Below are 19,162 nucleotides of genomic sequence, written 5' to 3'. Positions count from 1 at the left end.
GCAAATTTAGAATATTAGTCATCATCATTATATCAGCTGGAAGACGTTCACTGCTCAACATAGGCCTCCCCCAAAGATTTCCAGATTAGTCGATCGGACACGGCGTGCACCCATCGGTTACCCGCCGCCCTTACCAGGTCATCCGTCCATCTAGAAGGGGGCCGCCCCACGTAACGCCTTCTGGTTCGTGGTCTCCATTCGAGCACCTTTCTGCCCCAACGGCCGTCAGTTCTACGATCTATGTGCCCTGCCCACTGCCAGTTCAACTGGCTAATCCTTTGAGCTATGTCGGTGACTTTGGGTGGCGCCCCTTACGGGGTGTAAGTTAGTGTGGTAATAACATATCTGTAATAATGTGTGTGTAAAGCAACAGAATTCGCTTCCAAAACACCCAGACCGGAATCAATTTAAATCAATACAAAAATTCATTTCCCAAATTGGTCTTATCGGGAGTCCAACCCGCGACCTCCTCACCTCATCGCCCACAGTGCAAGCCGTTGTGCCACCGAGTTCATCGAAATATTATTTCCTCATTTAATACAACAGTCCAAAAATTTTTACAATAAATATAAAATAGGATATCGATGAAATACACCGCTGACATCTACGTCTCCCGAGCTACAAATTAGGAGTATTCAAAGCTAGAGTGAATAAACATTTAGGTACTAGACAAACGCGTAACACTGTTGGTTGACATTGTCGCTTAATACACACGACCCCAAAAAATTTTATGTACATATATAAAATACTATAGGGATGGAAATACTTTGCTGGCATCTGGCTGGTGTCTCCCTTGAACTATAAATTAGGGCTATTCAAGGCCAGATTGTATAAGCATTTACTAGACAAACGCATAACACTGTTGGGGGACATCGTCGTTTAACATCAGGTGATATTGTGGTTAATTATCGAAATAAGAACACTTCCTTGAAAGATTTTCGATTTGATTTATTTGCGAAAATGCGTCCTGCGATAGTCCATTTCAAGGCTCATTTTTGCTCACAACAATAACTAATGTTTGGTTCAACTCGTTCCAAAGGTCATTTTCCACAATTGCCGAGGAAGGCCATTGATTGAACTGTAATTGGAGATCGGTCGCAGTTATTATTTTGTCCAATGCAACTTTGAATGCCGGTCTGTTTTTAACTTTAAAATACCTTTATTTTGTAACTATTTTACAACTACATACTCAAACATATATATATTTTTTATGAATCACACATAATATATTTTTACTTAAGATAGTTCAAATAAGTTGAGCGTTCAGATTAGAATATATACAAGTTCTTATCGCAATAATGCATATTATTTGTTGTTGAGAAATGCGTTGTCTGTGTTTTGAGTAATCAAGACTCGATACATAACAGGATTCCCTTTGGTTTACTTTAGAAATGTATATTCAACTTATAGAAAGTGTTGAAAGTAATTGGTCTTGCATCGCAGAATTTGCCGCGTACCTTGTTTATTTACTTACCTTAAATGTCCATATTTCGTTACTGCAACCTACTACCTACTTAATTTTAGGCATAGACGTGCTTGTTCTTTGTATATAAGACTAGCTGTGGCCCTGACTTCATCCGCGTAAAATTTCACATGCATTAAATACTACTAAAACGCTTGGTCAAGAACATTGAAACATTGCTTATTTCTCACAAAAGGCATAAATATGAATATTTTCAAATTCCTGACATGTGAAATGATTGGTTCCGAAATCTCCATATACAATTTCATTCCCTATTTCACCCCCTTTAAGTTTTATTTTTGTGGCAAAAAGAAACCTATGTCCTCCTTCCTAGCTCTCATCTATCTCTATACCAAAAGCGGTTTCAGCGGTCAGCGGTTTAGGTCTGAAAATGTAACGAGAGTTAATTTCGCATTTATAATATTAGTTTAGATAACTCGTGTATAAATAAAAAATATTTATATAATCTTAATAATTCCATATACAGCTCTTCTTAGAAACTGATAAGTTAGAGAGAGTCATCGAGTCAGCCGTAGCATAAGGAGAAACAGGTGACTTGAGACATGTGAAAACTTCGTTTAACTAGAATTATTATCATGCTTCGAGAAGGTGTCAATGTAAACCAATGATATTACTTTGTGCTCACTGATGTAAACTATATAGTTTGTATCCCCTAGTTGGCCCCTAAAATATGATAAAAATCAGTTCTCACTTCTCAAAGTATATCGAGAGAGAAAAACGCCTTGAATTGGAGAATAGCAAAATCGACCATTGAAATAATTGCTGCTTATAATAAAATTTAGGCGCTATTTATAAAAATTAATCTTCATGCGTGAACAGCCACCCTTAGAGGTGGATGATTTTCTTCAAAATTTAAATGGAACCACTAAGAAGATACCTTCCTTCCAAAAAGAAAGAATCATGAAAATCGGTTCACAAATACCGGAATTATCGCGTAACATATATCCAAAAAAAAACAGTCGAATTGAGAACCTCCTCCTTTTTTTGAAGTCGGTTAAAAAGAAATAAAAGGTGTTTCAAAAGTCGTCAGTTTGTGTTATGTTGTTTCTTTTTGCCATCTTCTAAGTGTTGTTTTACCGTACAAATTAATGAAGATCAATTAAAAGCTAGCTTTATTTATTGTTTACAATCTTACATTATATAACGACTAGAGTAAAATAATTGCCGTCCGTTTTGGATTGTCTGTCGTTGGCAGAATTAAGGACTATATGGATACTATGATACCTTTTGTTTAGAGAGAAATTACATTTATAAAATTCCGAAATCGTTCTCTGTCAATTGACAAACAAAACACGAACTTTATAAAGTTACTTTGTCGCGCGATCCATAGGATCGTTATATGTGTTGTATATGGCCGTATCAAGTGAATGAAACACGCACACTACGCTTATGATCATAAAAAGTAATTTACACTACTTTCTAACGTAATCGATGCGTTTTACATCACTGATGCAGGTATATCAAGTACATTAATCATTAATCCAATTTTATTGCTCTGTTATGTGCTTTAGAGCAGGTTTAATAGGGTATTAAGTTCAGTTTTCGCGCAAGTTATTTATATTATATTACTGACGGTCATTTTGCAAGATTCAGTAGCCAAATGTTAAGTAAGTGTGAACGGAATATGATATTATGTAATTAAATATCTGAATGTTATTTCAAATAACTCATTTGGTAAAAAAAAATATTGTTCAATGTTTAATTAAAATTTCACTACACTGCAAGTCGTAAATAGCTTTATAAACTGTTTTGTCGCAAAAAAGCTATAATATACAGGGTGTAAATTTGAGACGGGGCAGCAAGGCCGTCTACCTTAATCGTTGTAGTTACAGGAAAATGGTTCTAGATATATTGATTGGCATTCACAGATTTTGAAAAAATGGCACAGTCAGGAAGATAAAAGGCAATTTATACATTATTTTTTTTATGTCATTCGATCCGGTCTCTGGTAAGGATCAATAGTCTCTATGGGACCAACTGAGGTAAGAGTACACGAAATGTCAGAAATCGCAAAAAAACTTTTTACCATACATTTAGGGAAATATCTAGTCATCAGTTATTCTAGATAGTTAAGGAAACTAACAAATTGTAAGTACTACAAATGTTTGTTTACATTGAAAAATGTTTTATATTTGTAAAACAGAAACTGTATTATGATTCTATGTGAATATTACATTGAAACGTCGCGCAAAAACGAAAACAAGCTCGCGCCAAAAATGACAAGTCTTACACCTCCATCATTAGCGAGATTGTCATCATTATGATCTTTAGGAGTCTAACTAGGCAACAAGTAATGTAGTCTTTTGTTTATCATAGACTTTCGCTAAAGACAATGGGCAGTCACTAAAACTCATCGTGGAATGGAAAGTAGATATTTGTCAGATACATTTGTTGCCTGTACATTATGATTTTGTAAAATAAGATTTAGTTTAACAAATTTCATGCCAATAAAAATTATATTTATGTTAAATAATGTTAATGTAATTTGTCTCGGCTCTGTTTGTTTATTATTAGTTCTACTTCGTCCATTCCAGACTGCGGCACCGGCCGGTGGTGAAAGCCACATACTCCCTTAAGGGCGTGGTGGTCGTGTGATAGCCAAGCGCACAATTTATTATAGTCAATTTTCGACAGTCGAGATGATGACAACCTTGTATTTTTTTCCACATACACGACCAAACGGGTCTAACTACCAAGCAGGGATTTCTATGTACTATGGAGTACTAGAGCAACAGAATTCACTCTGGACTGGACTATCATATGAAAAAGTGGTTTCCCAAATTTGTCTTCAACAACAAACAGACAACCCTTATTTGACCTCGAAATAGGGGATGACAGTTTGTGTTACGGTTCAAAGTTAAATAACTGCTCTTAACGGGAATCTAACCCGGAACCTCTTCCTGTAGCACCCACAATGCAAGCCATTGGGCCACCGAAGTCTTAACAGTCAACAGTACTTGAAACTGTTCTTTCCGCGCTGAAAGTCGACAGCAGAAATAGACACGTGAGCGAGAATTCTTGTTATTGGTTGTTTGTTAGCGCGCTGAAGTGTGATTGGACGAGAGCAAAATAGCTCATGAGCGGGAATAATTCTGATTAGATCACAGTGACAAATCCCACACCTAGTCGTTATGGGGATTAAAAGAAGACTCACTCAATTATATGTATAATTGTGTTGCAAAAATTATAAGAAAAATAAGTTGCATTTGCATAATTTCTCTTTGTATGATTTACTGGTAAAATTGTATGGGCGGTATCAATATCGTTTCTTTTAAATGCTAATTACCTGGTCCGTTTAATAAACTGTTTATCTATTAATTGTGGGTGATTTCATGGTGATCTCTCAAAACTTTGTGGAAGTATTATGAAGCTACGATAAAACACTTTTTAGCTTTCCTATAGACTTCAAATATTTAGATAACATTTTATTAGTATTTCTTACGCAAATACATAAGCGTTGGCGGTGTCAAAAACAACTCGCAATGAAATAAAAATCTGCCTACACGACTGAATCAAGCTGTTAGGCCACGGTCTCAATGTTTTGCACATAAAGCATTGCTCAATCGTAAAATTACAAACAATAGGAGTGAAAAAAAAATCTTAGCGTAGGGGTGAACAAGTGAACATGTTTTGTTATGTGGATCACACAGCAAGTCTTGTCTGGATAAAATGCTTCTGAGCTCCCGCTAGCGAACGGCGACGCAACGGAAAAAAGGAAAGGTATCTTACAATTGCCGGTTTATAGGCTTAATGACACAATGAAAGGAAACTTCATTGTTTTAGGAAATGGTTTTGGATACTGCCCTCGTTAGCTAAAGTGTATTAGATCGCCTGCTTCGTAATAGATTATGCTTAATAAAGGAGGTGTTAATTTTTTGTCCAAATTGTGTACCGACTTATTAAAAATCTAAATTTAAAATTGTATAGAAAAGGATCTATTAATTGAGTTTTCAATAAAAATTGCTAAAAAATGTAATTCTACAATTATAAAAATAAATGCTGCTGCAACATAGTACCCCCACAAAACTTGTTGAATAGCTGATCCCACTGAAACAGATAAAATTTAATTAACGGAACACTTGATACTGGCGAAATCCTAATAGCAACGGCTAATAAATAAAAAGAAACTACGTCAGAAACGGATTCGTTAGCAGTAGAGAGTATGACTGTAAAGAATGGCCAAAATCAGCGATGAATATAACAAAAACAGAAATTGTAATACTCAAGAGACGCGTATCAAACATAGGAATCAAACGAAACAGAAACGGAATAAAAAGTCTCTATGACGTTGACGTGACGACCGCGTTATGAAGTGACATTTAAATAGGACATAAACTACGAAGAGATCGTACTAATAGGGTTTAACGGCTTGGGACATAGTCTTTTAATCGTAAAGAATAAGCTATAAAATAATTAGTGGATAATTCCGATAGTTGGATACCTGCCATTTGAAGCATAGGTATTGCCATATACAATTTTTGTGTTGCCAGTGCTTGCCAGTAATTTAAATGTTCATACAATAATTTAGAGTGCTACAAGTGATTAATAAATTATATTTTACTTTTTTATGAATTCACTGTAATTTTTTATTCAAAAATATGTGCTATTACTAGAGGTACATGTTTTGGGCAAGATGTATGGAAGAAAACACGGATTCTTTATTAGGACCAATGAATAGCGGTAGTGCAAATGATGTACTTCTTGATCTTTTGACATGATTTGTTTTTTAACAGTATTACAGAACTTGTAGGCCGTTTTTATATTCAAGCTACGATTTAGACTAGAGTGAATAGGATTTACTAAGCTCTATTTCGTTTATTTCCCTTAAAAAAAAGTTATAGTTCAAGCATTCAGCTGTTGAACCACAAAATTTAATTATAATTTACCACATTATCTCAATACGAATATCGACCATTATGACTCTTTACATGTGTTTGTACTTATCAACAATGAATCCATTGATTATCGCATATTGCTTACGTCACGTGTTCATTGCCCTTTACGCCCCTATGCCGCATCGTTCGGGCGTTTCATCGAAGGGGCCTCGATTTGGCGTTTTATGTCCTTCATCTGCTCACCCGCATATAGCCCTTGTTTTCTAAAGTGAAAGTTATCCAATTCGTCGTGTAGAAAAAACTGAGTGTATTATGTCATTACATAGTAAATCCCTACGCTATAATAACAGTTGTGTGAATAATAACAAACAAGCTGTTGAGAGCTTACTTTTTTAAATATTTCTTTTATAATATTTACTTTTTATATGCTTATGATATGTTTAATAATTGTATATGCCGCATTGTTAGAAAGTTCATGCAGATGGAAGAGGACAAAGTAAATTCTTATTACTGCATTTGCTTGATTTCGGTCCGTAAGTATGGTTCAAACCAGCCAACAGGCTGAGAAAAAAAAAAGAACATAATAAGAGCCTTCATTAATAAAAAGTACAGTACAATTCATTAATAAATAATATAAAAAATAACCAATCTTAAATTAATAATAAAAATAACAGATATAAATTTTAATTGATAATTAATACTCTAGATAAATAGTTTCAAGATTAATAATTAATTATAAATTTGTGTACAACATTTTTCTATAATGAAATTATCTCCACATCATCTTGCTTGCTTGCAGATTGTCTTTCGACATAGGGCTCCTCTAGAGACTTCCAGTTCTCCCTGTCCTGTGCCTGTCGTTGATATACCTGTACGTACCGTAACGTACGGGTTGTTAAAAATACATCTTGAATATTCATGGAGTGTCGCAACTCATGATACTGAAATTATTTTACTCGCTACCCACGTAATATTTTCCAATTATTTTTTACCCGACGTAGAACAGTAAAACCATTTCCTGGAGTGGTATTTTACGTAATATCTCAGGCAGAAATAAAGCATTCTTGTGTACGCTACTGCATCTTTACATGGTTCACGCTCCGCTGCGGAGTATTCAGTGGCTTTTCACGCTATTGCTTGAAGTCCGTTTAAAACTAGACTTTATTCCATAGAATCAGGACTTATAGTGCTGTATTCAAGTGGTTTCAAGCGAGGTGAGCAACTAAGCGACAAAAGAATATGTCCTTCAAAGCGAGTACTTTCCAGAGGACATGCACGTAGTATTCATTTCAGTCGTCCTCCTACCAGGACGCTAATTACTCTCGGCTTCGTACGCAATTGTGTCAAAAAAGACTCCACGACTTTGAAATGAGAAAATACAAAAAACTCCCTAATTGATTTACTCTGGTAAGTCTTTTTCTTTTTAAAAGTTGTATTAACTTTTGAGGACGTTTTATTACAAGTAGTTCTTTTCGTAAATGAGGATGTAATTAATTTGTGTTCAGATTTTTTCAAATGTCATCTGTTAAAATACAGTGCACATTAAGAGCTTAATATCAAATTTTGTAATTTGTCAATAGGAAACATGCAATATCTGAACGTTATAATTACGAAGTAAAACGGTAAAATCCGAGTACATATTTCCATCCGCTTTATTGAATTGCTGTAAACGCACAGGAATTGATATTCATTCGGTCTTTTATTAAATAATTTAATTACATTGTAAACCCTGGGGAAGTTATGCAATGCGGTTTGAAAAGCCTACAGCCTGCACAACATAGTCCATTACGTAAATGGATCGGAAGTTTTCGAGATAAGTACTTACAATGCTACCAAGATATTTGTGCAGGTGGAGAAATTAGGCATTTGCTTTTGGATTATGTAAATTTAAATGTAAAATTGTCTTCGCACAGATTTTAAGAAAAATATAAGCTCACTTGCAAAGAAAATTAAAAACCAAAATAAACCCCTTTTTTAATTTTTGGCAAAATTGAGAATGTAAGCAAATAAAATAAAAAAAAATTTTGGTTCGTCTTAAGCTTATTTGTTTAAAGCTAGGAAAAGGTTTTGTAAATAGGTTCAGGTTTCTATAGTTTCATGCATTTTTGAGGGTTACGGTACTAAGTAATTATTCTGAAATATTCAGAATCATTTTCAAGAGTACTGTGGTACGAAAGGACAGAGTTCTGTCTACTACACTTCTCTTTTGTAGTACACTTTTGTAGTCTATCTAGCATATAAGCAACGATCATGCTTGTAGACTGGCTCTAACAATCTGCACGAATAAGTTGGTGGTACTTCATCCATCAATTGACCACTATTAAAATATCATACTGACATTATCAGATGATAATTGTATAGACAGGTAACATGCAAATCAACATCGCTTATTAAAAACTTATGCAATCCAACATTATGCAACGTTTTGTTAGTCATTTAAGTTATAACAACACTAGCTATTAGTCGTTTTGTATATTTAGCATATCGTCTGCTTAAATGTAAAACCACATAAGTGACATTTTCCACAAAAAATCTCCAAATGATGTACCAGTTGTAAGAAATTCACCATCTTTCTGCAGATAAAACTCTTATTAAGTATATAGCCTTTTTGTTATTGAGCTTCACGTGCAGAAAGATAGTGATTTTCTTACCATAGCTAAATAAATTAAAGACTTTTTGTGGAAAATGTCACTTATTTTACTTTAGTTTTACCTTTTTATTTGTTTAATTTTGTACTTTTTTTAGTTAGTTTTACCTTTAAACAGACGATATGTCTTTAGATTTATTTAACGTGTTTCAGCTCGTGCAAAATTGAACTCAACATGCACTTAGATAAAGGCAGAATTTAAAAAGTATCGGCAAAAGGTTAAGATACCGGTTATCTAAAAAAAATGTAATTCTATCGTACATACATGCATTAAGTGCCCAATTTTACACGCACTGAAAAGTCTATAACTTTGTGAATTATCTAATCGTTTTCTCTGTTTTGCAGGTAAGTGATGGCGCTTTCTTTTTAATTATAATAAAAAAATATTATAATAATATGTATAATATAATCAAGAAATTGGTAAGTAACCTTAGCGTAAAATATAATTAAGGAAAATTTTCAATTGAAAGTCGTCGTATAGTGTACGAGTCGAAGCTTTTAAATGGCATTCAATTGTCTGTTAAGAATCACATCTTGTAAATATAACTTGGCGCATAATAAAAAAACAAAAAACCTCACAACTTTATGTTCTTGCTCAATTAAACTTGGCAAATATGGAATGTAATCACAATTGCTCAGCTGATTTCTTAATTCGGTTAAACCGGTTATGTCATGTCAACTTTTCTATTGTTCTAATAAATAATAATAAAACTATTACAACACAATTGGTTTCGTGACGATTTATTATACGATAGAAATTGTAGTTGCGATGCGTAATTGTATCCGCATATCATTCCTATCATGGTGTTCGGAAATCGTCGTCGTCGGCGATAATCGAAAAGGGCAGGAAATCGAAATAAAATAACTATCGATTACAAATATCGATTACAAAATTGTAATTTTAGTAACGCGGTCAGGTAAAACTCGCAGAATCAGTTATAATAAATCTTGTCGGAAAACTTTTTAGTTCCAAGCCAAACTATATAAATTATCTAACTCTGCATATACCGGATATAATGCTATTTACTAGTAAAATGATTGGATGTGTGTTAAATCAATGTGGGTGGACGGAAGATCGATTCTAGCAGCTCCCACGTGCACCTATAATAATTTGTCTGTCCATTAAATAGAAACAGCCACAACTAACTGGCATTGCGACATGCTATCATTCTAAATTATAATAATTTTATGACTGTCTCGGGTCAAATGCAATCGCTGTTTTTGCTTGTGACCCCGTTTAATTATTGCGCTAATTTTAATAAGCTAGTACTGAAAAAACAAAAAAACTTGGTTGTTTCGTGTCTCAATTTTAGCTTATTTTATTATAAGATACTTAAAAACTTTAAGAGGATATTTTTGAAGCGCATTCATGAAAGTAATGTTATCCTATTTTACCATTGACTTGTAAGTCAGTGTATTTTACGTACTAACTACTGAAACTCCATGATGTAGACACGGTCCAATACGGCTGATAATAAGGGTTGTCGTACGTCAGTTTTATGTAAATGTTTTTACTTACAAAAACCACTGGATTTCCAACCAAAGAGAGCCTTATTTAAGAGAGAGAACTTTATTTAAAAAATTTTAAGACAAAACTTTAGTATAAATTCTGAAAGTTCATAGCCATAAGCAAAACAGTGAATTCGTTATACCAAAAAGTTTCTTTCCCACATTTGACAAATATGTATTTTTAATGTACATCAAACTTTTATATACAATAATTTCGCGCGGAAATACTTCCAAACAAATGCTAGCGATCGCTCCTGACTGATGGAGATGGCAACAATATTATTTAAAAAACATAGGCCGTTATGTATTCTGGAAATAAATGCTTGAGAAAATACAGTTACTTCCTGGGGCCTTTTTATCAATCCAAATTTGCATTCTAGAACTCGCCATTAAATTTAGACACCTTTATGACTTTAAAAACACTATTTTTCTGTCGCAGTGTGATAACGATTATCCGTAATAAATGGTTTTCACTTTCACTGAGTGTTTTTAATTGGTATAAATTTATCAAGCCAGTCTGTAAAGACATAAGGGGTCCGGTTCGCCTACAATCGTGCAAAAATAGAGGTCCTACCAGGCTTGGCATTCCAAAAAACCTACGATAAAACCAGCTTTCTCTTATGGACGCTGGATTGTGTTGGATTCGAGTCGCTTTTTAACTTCTTTGCGGTTTTATTTGACCTCACAAATTGTATAGGTACAATAAAAATTGTGTGCGCTTTCGACGGTTACTAATTTCCTATTTACTATGCGTTTTACGATAGTTTTGGTATATAAGTAATCACTCTTTACCTTATTATTAGCAGTTTCTACGAATTATGACTAATTTTGCGCAAACTCTCTCTCATAAATGTGTGATAGGTTAAGAGAAGTGTCGCAAGCCATGTTGCGGGCCCGTTACGCATTTCATATCTTGATGTTCATTCAAATAATATGGTCGACGCTCTCAATAGAAGTGGAAATCAACGAGTATTTAAGCTAAATTGTGGAACTATGTAATTTTACGGGAAACCAACAAACTGCGACCCTTCATTGACTTTCTAGATTATGTCTAGTAAATATCAGACATAAGGTCATACTTCGTTTGCACGAGGCATGTCTGCATGACTGTCCTCTTAAGTTCTAACATACTGTTTCTCTGACCTCTTTGACATACAACATCTCGTTGGTATGCTTCAGAAAACTTTTGTCCGTGTAAATGTATCCAATAATATCATTCTATTTTACGAGGATTTTATGAAGACACATTTTCCTCCCTTGTGTTTTTTTATATAGGTACAGTCCTAAACAAACACAAACACGACGTTCTCTCGATCTCTTGCGTCATGTCCGTCATTCTGTCCAGTGATTACTTTTCTGGGATCTAATAATGTTTAGTTTAACAGTACCCGTTAATAACAATTTAAGTAGTAATTATTTTAGCAGCCATTAGAATAACCAACTCAAAATTTATATCCTTGCCTGGATTAACCACGAACTACTTCGTTTACATTGAGCATTTCACTTTTGTGACATTCCGTCCCCTTTGTGATGAATAGACGTAACTTACAATGTTGACGGAAAATAATTCTTATTTCTTCTAGGATTTAGCCAGCGTCAAGTTTGTAAAATCAGTAATGATATTATAAATGCGAAAGTAACTCTGTCTGTTACGTTTTCACGCCTAAACCGCTGAACCAATAGTGACGAATTTTGACTAAGGCTACCTTTTGTCACAAAAATAAATTTTAAAGGGAGTGAAATAGATGATGTAAGTTTGTATAGAGAACCAATAAAACTAAGAATATTACTACGGTACAGCTAGTCGAAGTACTTATTCTACGCAGACGAAGTCGCGGGCACGAGCTAATAATATATAAAAATCATGGCGATTGTCCCCAATGACAGTTATTTTACCGGGAAGTAGTTATTTATATCGTTCGATTCAAAATGTCATATTGTAAGTAAATAATTAGTTTTTGTCAAAATTGTAACTTACGTCTGTTATGGTTGTAAGCGAGGACTTGGTAACTTTTTTATAACATCTTTATAACATCTTTTTACAATACTTTATCGATAGTACAATTGCTCAGTTATTATTCTTCAATAGATTTGTAACGTTCCACTGTCTCCTGCATCATCTGTCACATCCTACAGAGTCAGATCTAATTTCTCCACACCACAACGTGGGATTGGAATGTATCAAATTCGTATATAAATTAAGTTTCCAAAAATGCAGAGGCGACAACAATATCTTTTGTGAACCGGCTTGTGTATTGCGTTCCAGATTCCTGACCACAACTTGTTGATATAGCCAAATACGCGTAGGTTGAATATGTATTTATAGGTACCGGAGATTTTTTAAGATATAAAACTCATCTAATGAAGCACTATTCATAAGGTTTTTGAAGATACTGTTTACTTCACGTGTCTACGATCGGCTTGCGCACCGGTTTTCATGGTGTCGCCGTCTCGGGTTCAATTCCCGACCGGGTCTGTGTAGAAAAACTAACCTTTTCTATATTATCACGGGTCTGGGTGTATGTGGCACCGACGTTGTTTCCGATTTTCCATAACACAAGTGTCTTTAGCTACTTATTTTGGGATCAGAACATCGTATGTGATGTTGTCTAATAATAATCTTGTCTAATGAATAATAATAATAACATTGTCCAATCAACTTAGCCAATGTTGCCATTTCTTAAACAAAAGTAGTTACAGGAAACTTTTGGACATACCTTTCAAGTTACAAACAATGGGACTAGTTCTTTATTTTCGATGACGTCCTTATTATAGTTGACTTGTGATGTAGGTAGAGTATATTTTTTAATCCCCGAGGCGAACAGGCAAAGGCGAGTAAGTAATAGTTTCAAGTCTTTGTTTGTATATCAAAAATCATTGTAAATCAAATTATTATGACTCATGATTTATTAGAGTTCTCTTTTTTTTGTGTCGGGGGTTTATAAATTTTAATTTAAGTTTTTATGCAGTTTTTTACTATTCTGAGCACAAAGATCGCTGCCCTGAAATTCTAAGAAATAAGGTTGGCGGTTTATGATCTTGTTTACAGATCAAGGTTAGATATGTATTTGTCGATCCACATATAGGCAGAGTACTAAATATTGTGAAACAGCCAAGATTTTGAAATCTTTTTTTGAAAAGACGTTGACGTCTATGTAAATACAGGTCCATGAATGTTAATTAATGATCTAAGCTAGCCTCGTGATGTGAGCGCCGCTATCTAGGGCAAGACGATAAGTATCGAGTGATTTCTTACGTACAACAAGCTTGAAAAATGTCGTTTGAAATAAGTATCCCAAGAAGTTAGTCAATGACTTTCTTTCTTTTTCCTATCACTTTACAAATTGTTACTTACTGCAGTAGTATTAACTCAACTTTTAGTATGTTTCTCAAGTATGCATAACACGGCGGCAGGTAAGCAAATTCAAACGCCTGTATTTTGATAGTGCTTCATTAGAGCCACTTGAGTTTCGCAGGCCTTGACATACGAGTATTAACAAAAGACGATCAGCTACCTTAACGCCACCGGTTGTGGATTTATGGTCCCTGAATTCCTTACCAGGCATCGATCGTAGTAAATTGTGATTTACCATAATCGTAAATCTATCTGATTTATAGCATTTTCTATGTAAAGTGACAGATTTATCGACTTCCACAGAAACAGACTCATGTTTTTTAACTTTTTGTTGTTAATCGTACGCAATGCACCGTGAAGCTAGGTCGTTTTGTGTACATTGAACTTTTACTATAGATTACAATGTAAACGAATGTTACAAAACGAATTTTTCGGAAGCTGATGCTGGAGCACGAATTGTATTAATGCGAAGTATTTATCGCAAACCAACAAGGATAACAATACCAAATTATTCTTAAGTTTCTTTTAAAGCGTCGCGTGTTGATTAACTTGTGCGGAATATTGTTTGGCCAACCTAACTTTGTCTTTTGGTCTCTCAGTACCACTCATTACTGAAGGTTATGACTGTAACTATGTCGGTATTAGACAGTAAAGAAAACTTAACTATTTGTTATTGTATATTTGTTATCAATTATCATACAGGAGTTGCCTTGTCTTCAGAACAGTTGTCGACTAACCTCTTTATTAAATTAAATGATGATTGAGATGATTGTTCCATTTCAAGGTTATGAATTCCGCAGATCTCACTCATTTTAGCTCTTCAATAGATACATTCATGTTCAGTGCTTTAACTCAATTGGACTCTATTTAAATAAACATAAAATTTATTATGTATGTGTGGGTTGCAAAAATTTCTTTCTAATTTCATCTAATAAATCATTTAGTTGTATAAGATGTTTCATTAAGTACTGCTTGGTTGAACAGTTTCTGATTTTATAGCGTTGCAAATTATGAATAATTATATAAATTATCAATATAAATTATAGGTGTTATAATCATAAAAGAGTAAGATTATAACATGGTAATTTTTTGTACACTAATTTTTCCCACCTACAGAAGTAAAAGTTTCGTACATTTACAAGATGTTGGTTAAACATAGCACGGTAATGACGGTACTTGGACCGAAGTCGCTACCGGCGAGATAAGAGGACCGTACGTAAGTATATGCGACTATAACCCGTATTTTTTGAAGACGAAGTAAAATGACAGTTCATTGCGCAAAAGTGTCGCCCACTTACAAGCAGATTGTGATTCCACTCGATAAAATATTCTATCGACTATCGACTGAATATTGGTCACACTTATGGAATAAATAGCCGAATTTTTTTTCGTTTGAATCATCCTCGAACTTATTATTCATCCAATAACTGAGCACAAGGTCATGTGAATTATCAATTTTTGTATGTTCATACATACACTGTATTTAGAATTATGTTGATGAAAAATACAAAGAAGAGACATATTTTAAAGGTTTTTATTTTAATTCATTGTGGGTAATCAAATGCGGCTGTTCTTGTTAAAATGTATATTAATAAAATTGATCTCGATACTGGTAGGCAAACTGTCAAAATAAGAATAAAGAAAGCAATATCGCAATTAATAATTATTAGAACATCGGAACATTCACAATTCAGTCATTTTGGCAAAATTTTGTCTTCTTTCACAATCTTTCGATAAAACTATCGACAACAACATAACTGTTTAAAATTTTGCGAAAACTGGCAATCCTACAAATGTCATTTTACTCCGTCTTAAAAAAATACCGGCTATAACTCTAGTTTGTTATTAGCGTATCTACACCCTGGTACTTTACTTACTTTCTTGGCTACTACCATTGAACGACGTTCGGCCAGGACTGAAGTTTCCAAAGCTTATTCAATTCGTAAATTTCAAATTGTGTATACCTACATGTTTTTCACCAATTATGTGATCAACCTTCGTTTAATGGCGTTTTCGTATGTTTTATATCACGTCAAATCACGTGTAATCATTTAAACTAGTTTGGGGAAAAAGTTAGACAATTCAAGTTGACTATTGAAAGGGAAAAGTTAAGCTGCCTTATGAAAATATTCCTACCAATGCCTCATCGGTACCGTCGTCGGCCACTTCGTACTTCCTTGATTGGTTTCAAATGCTTCATTTATGACTATCGTGCAGTGTTGCAATAAACGTCCATCCTATTTTAGTCGTTGCAGTTCAATCTGATTCTTGTAAACTTAATTATGCATTTAATCGACCATGAAGTAAGATTTATTTCTTAATTATTTGGTAGTGAAATATCCTTCTTTGCAAAAGATAAAAAAATATCTATAGAAAGAATCTCAGAATCCACAAGTCACGGTCATAGATAGAGCTATGAAAGAATTGATTGATCAGAACGGAAGGCAACGCGTCAATATCTACTGCGTCAAAGTCAATAGATTGATTCATCGATCGACTACAATTAATCGATTCAACGACGTGAGACAAACTTCGCCTTATTGTCTGGAGGAAGTCAGTCAAGGAGTAAACAATTCAAAATCGTGACGTAAAATGAATGTATAATTTGATATTTCCAAGCCTCATAAAGACGAAGAAAAAGTGAAAATGGGATGAAGTCAACAAAGCATTTAAAATCATGTGTACCCCGTTCATCCATATGAATCGTTTCTCGCGGCGGAATCCATTGTCCACGATGGGCTATTTATATGCCCAATCGACACCCACATCGGGATAATAATAGGGGTTAAAGTATGAAATTGCCGATTTGTACTGAAAATCTAAATTGTTTATTTTTTAAATTTTTAACAAATTTATTTACTCAAAATAGTTGCCATTATTATCTATACATTGCTGCCATCTAATGGGAAGGTTATTAATGCCTTTGCGATAGAACTCCGACGATCTAGACTGCACAAACTGTGTGAAAGCATTTTGTACTGCCTCCTGGGAAGAAAACTTCTTGTCACGTAGATAATTGTCCAAATCACGAAAAAAATGGTAGTCCGTTGGAGCAAGGTCTGGTGAATACGGAGGATGACGAATGGTTTCTAACTGCAGTTCCTGAAGGGTCAAAATGGTTTCTCGTGCTGTGTGAGGTCTCGCGTTGTCGTGGAGCAATAATGGTGAAGATCGATTCATGAGTGGGGGCTGTTTTACTGCTAGTTTTGTCAACATGGTTCGGAGTTCGGCACAATAGACATCTGCCGTTATTGCGTGACCAGATCGGAGAAAACTATAGTGAATAACACCATGCTGAGACCACCAAACAGTTACCATTACCTTTTTATTGGTAAGTTTTGCTTTAGGACACTGTTGTGGCATTTGACCTGGGGTCAGCCATTGCATTTTTCTTTTCCGGTTATCATAAAGAATCCACTTTTCATCACATGTTACAATTCGATCCAATATTCCTTCATTTCTGTACCGGTTCAACAAGGCAACACAAGTTTCAACACGCGTTTCTTTCTGCAGATCAGTCAAATCATGAGGCACCCATTTTTCGTATTTTTTTATTTTATTGATTTGACGCAAGTGAGTCAATATTGTGGGTAAGGTAACGTTAAACCATGCCACTAATTCCTGGGTAGTTTGACTAGGATCGGCTTCCACTCTCTTCACATCTCTCTTAATTCATCGTTATTCACCTGTGTGGGCGGTCTTCCTCGTGGCTCGTTCTTTAAGTCGAAATTTCCATCACGAAAGCGATTAAACCAAAATCGCACGGTGCGTTCATTAGTAGACCCCTCTCCAAACGCAGCATTGATAATGCGGGCTGTTTCTGCCGCGTTAGTTCCGCGTCGGAACTCATATTCAAAAATCACTCGAATTTTCGCAGTATCCATCTTTCTTGTCTAAATTGAATAACAAAAACAATTGAAAGTCGATATTCAAATGTTTCAAATTTAAAAAAAAAAAATCACAGAAACCATTTGAAAAAAGTTTCATTCGAAAACCTCAAACCATGAAGATTCTATGAAAATTCAAAGAACCTATTGCAATAAAACGGCAATTTCATACTTTAACCCCTAATATTTCTATAACTGTGTACCTAATGGCGATTGTGTAATCGCTAACATCGCTTGCATCAGGAACGATCACAAAAAATTTATACCAGCCAAAAATCGTTATAAATCGAAGCTTTATTTTCCGCTCGTAAACTTAGAATTGTCTACATTTTTCGACCATTACGTTATCAAGCTTCAGTTAAAGGCGTTTTCGTGCGTGTTGTTTCTGAAGTTTTTGCATACGACTATAATTCACCTTTGATATTTATCGAAAGATTATCCTAACATCATAGACTAAGAAACTACAGATATACAAAGATACAATGCACATAGTTGTATCGAAAATGTTTTCTGGTTCTTTTTTTTTGTTCTTGTAATAATACTGCGATTTACGTAACCAATGAATGGAAGAAGTAAGAATTCGATTAGGCTTATAAAATGCACACGAAATACCTGCTATTGCCCAAACTTTTAGTTGGCGTATATATGGCACCAAACTGCGTGGTGTATCTTATATCCTGCGCAAATAATGATTTCCTTGACACTCAGGAAATGACATTTTGCCAAATTAACGATGAATTGGGAAGGTTAACCCGAATTTGGTTAAAAAGTGACCTTCAATTCGGATTCAATTATCTTCAAGATCACGGCGTATTACCGTTGCGTTGTCTGCGCTAAACATTGAAACGGCGTTAAAAGAGCTAAGTGTCCCAAATTTGGTTTCTCCGGCTTCTATCACGGCGGTCGTTGCGGTATTAGTGGTTCGTGTCAAGTTGCGCTGTGGTCATTGACTTGTCTTTACCGTTTAGTCATCACTCGTCATGTTCCCTAACCTGAGCCATTGTTTAGTCTAAGTTCTTGAGTAGTGTTTGAAGATTTATGAAGCTGTTTATATATAGATGTTTACGTGTAAGAAATGTGTAAAAGGTCGTACATTAAATGGGTTTTGAAGTTTTTCACCAAGAACTCGTTTTCTAAAATTAGTGAAATTATATAACTACATATCACTCACACTTACGTATACCTTACAGCAACCAAACTCTTAGGTTATTGTAAGTTATACAGTACAGTAATCTCACCCACAATAACGATATTTTAACACAACATCAAGTATCTATATGGATAAACCTTTTCACAAATTGGTGATTTGCAAAGTTTAAATCGTCTTTGTACCAATCCTAAATATAATTCGGGGAGAGAGGCGGACCGGCAATGAGACGGGTGGCGCGTACTAAGCAACCATTAAAAGAGCTGTTGCATTCCATGGCACCCACTCATTCGCATACA

The 19,162-nt window shown here is 34.7% G+C and overlaps 1 protein-coding gene across 7 annotated transcripts in view; it reads left to right on the top strand.

Moving 5' to 3' along the window:
• LOC113229287 overlaps nucleotides 1–19,162 on the top strand; it is an 83,476-nt gene that overhangs the window by 24,991 nt on the left and 39,323 nt on the right. The window contains exon 1 of one of the 7 annotated variants that reach the window (XM_026462839.1): nucleotides 7,637–7,725. The exons of the other annotated variants lie outside the window; for them this stretch is intronic. The gene's annotated coding sequence lies outside the window, so the exon portion shown is untranslated. Of the gene's footprint in view, nucleotides 1–7,636; nucleotides 7,726–19,162 lie in introns of those variants that run through there. 7 annotated transcript variants of the gene reach the window in all.

The sequence above is a fragment of the Hyposmocoma kahamanoa genome, unplaced genomic scaffold (genome assembly GCF_003589595.1).
Source record: "Hyposmocoma kahamanoa isolate Upper Pololo Valley unplaced genomic scaffold, ASM358959v1 296, whole genome shotgun sequence".
Taxonomy (NCBI): domain Eukaryota; kingdom Metazoa; phylum Arthropoda; class Insecta; order Lepidoptera; family Cosmopterigidae; genus Hyposmocoma; species Hyposmocoma kahamanoa.
This window is presented reverse-complemented; position numbering and strand designations above follow the sequence as displayed.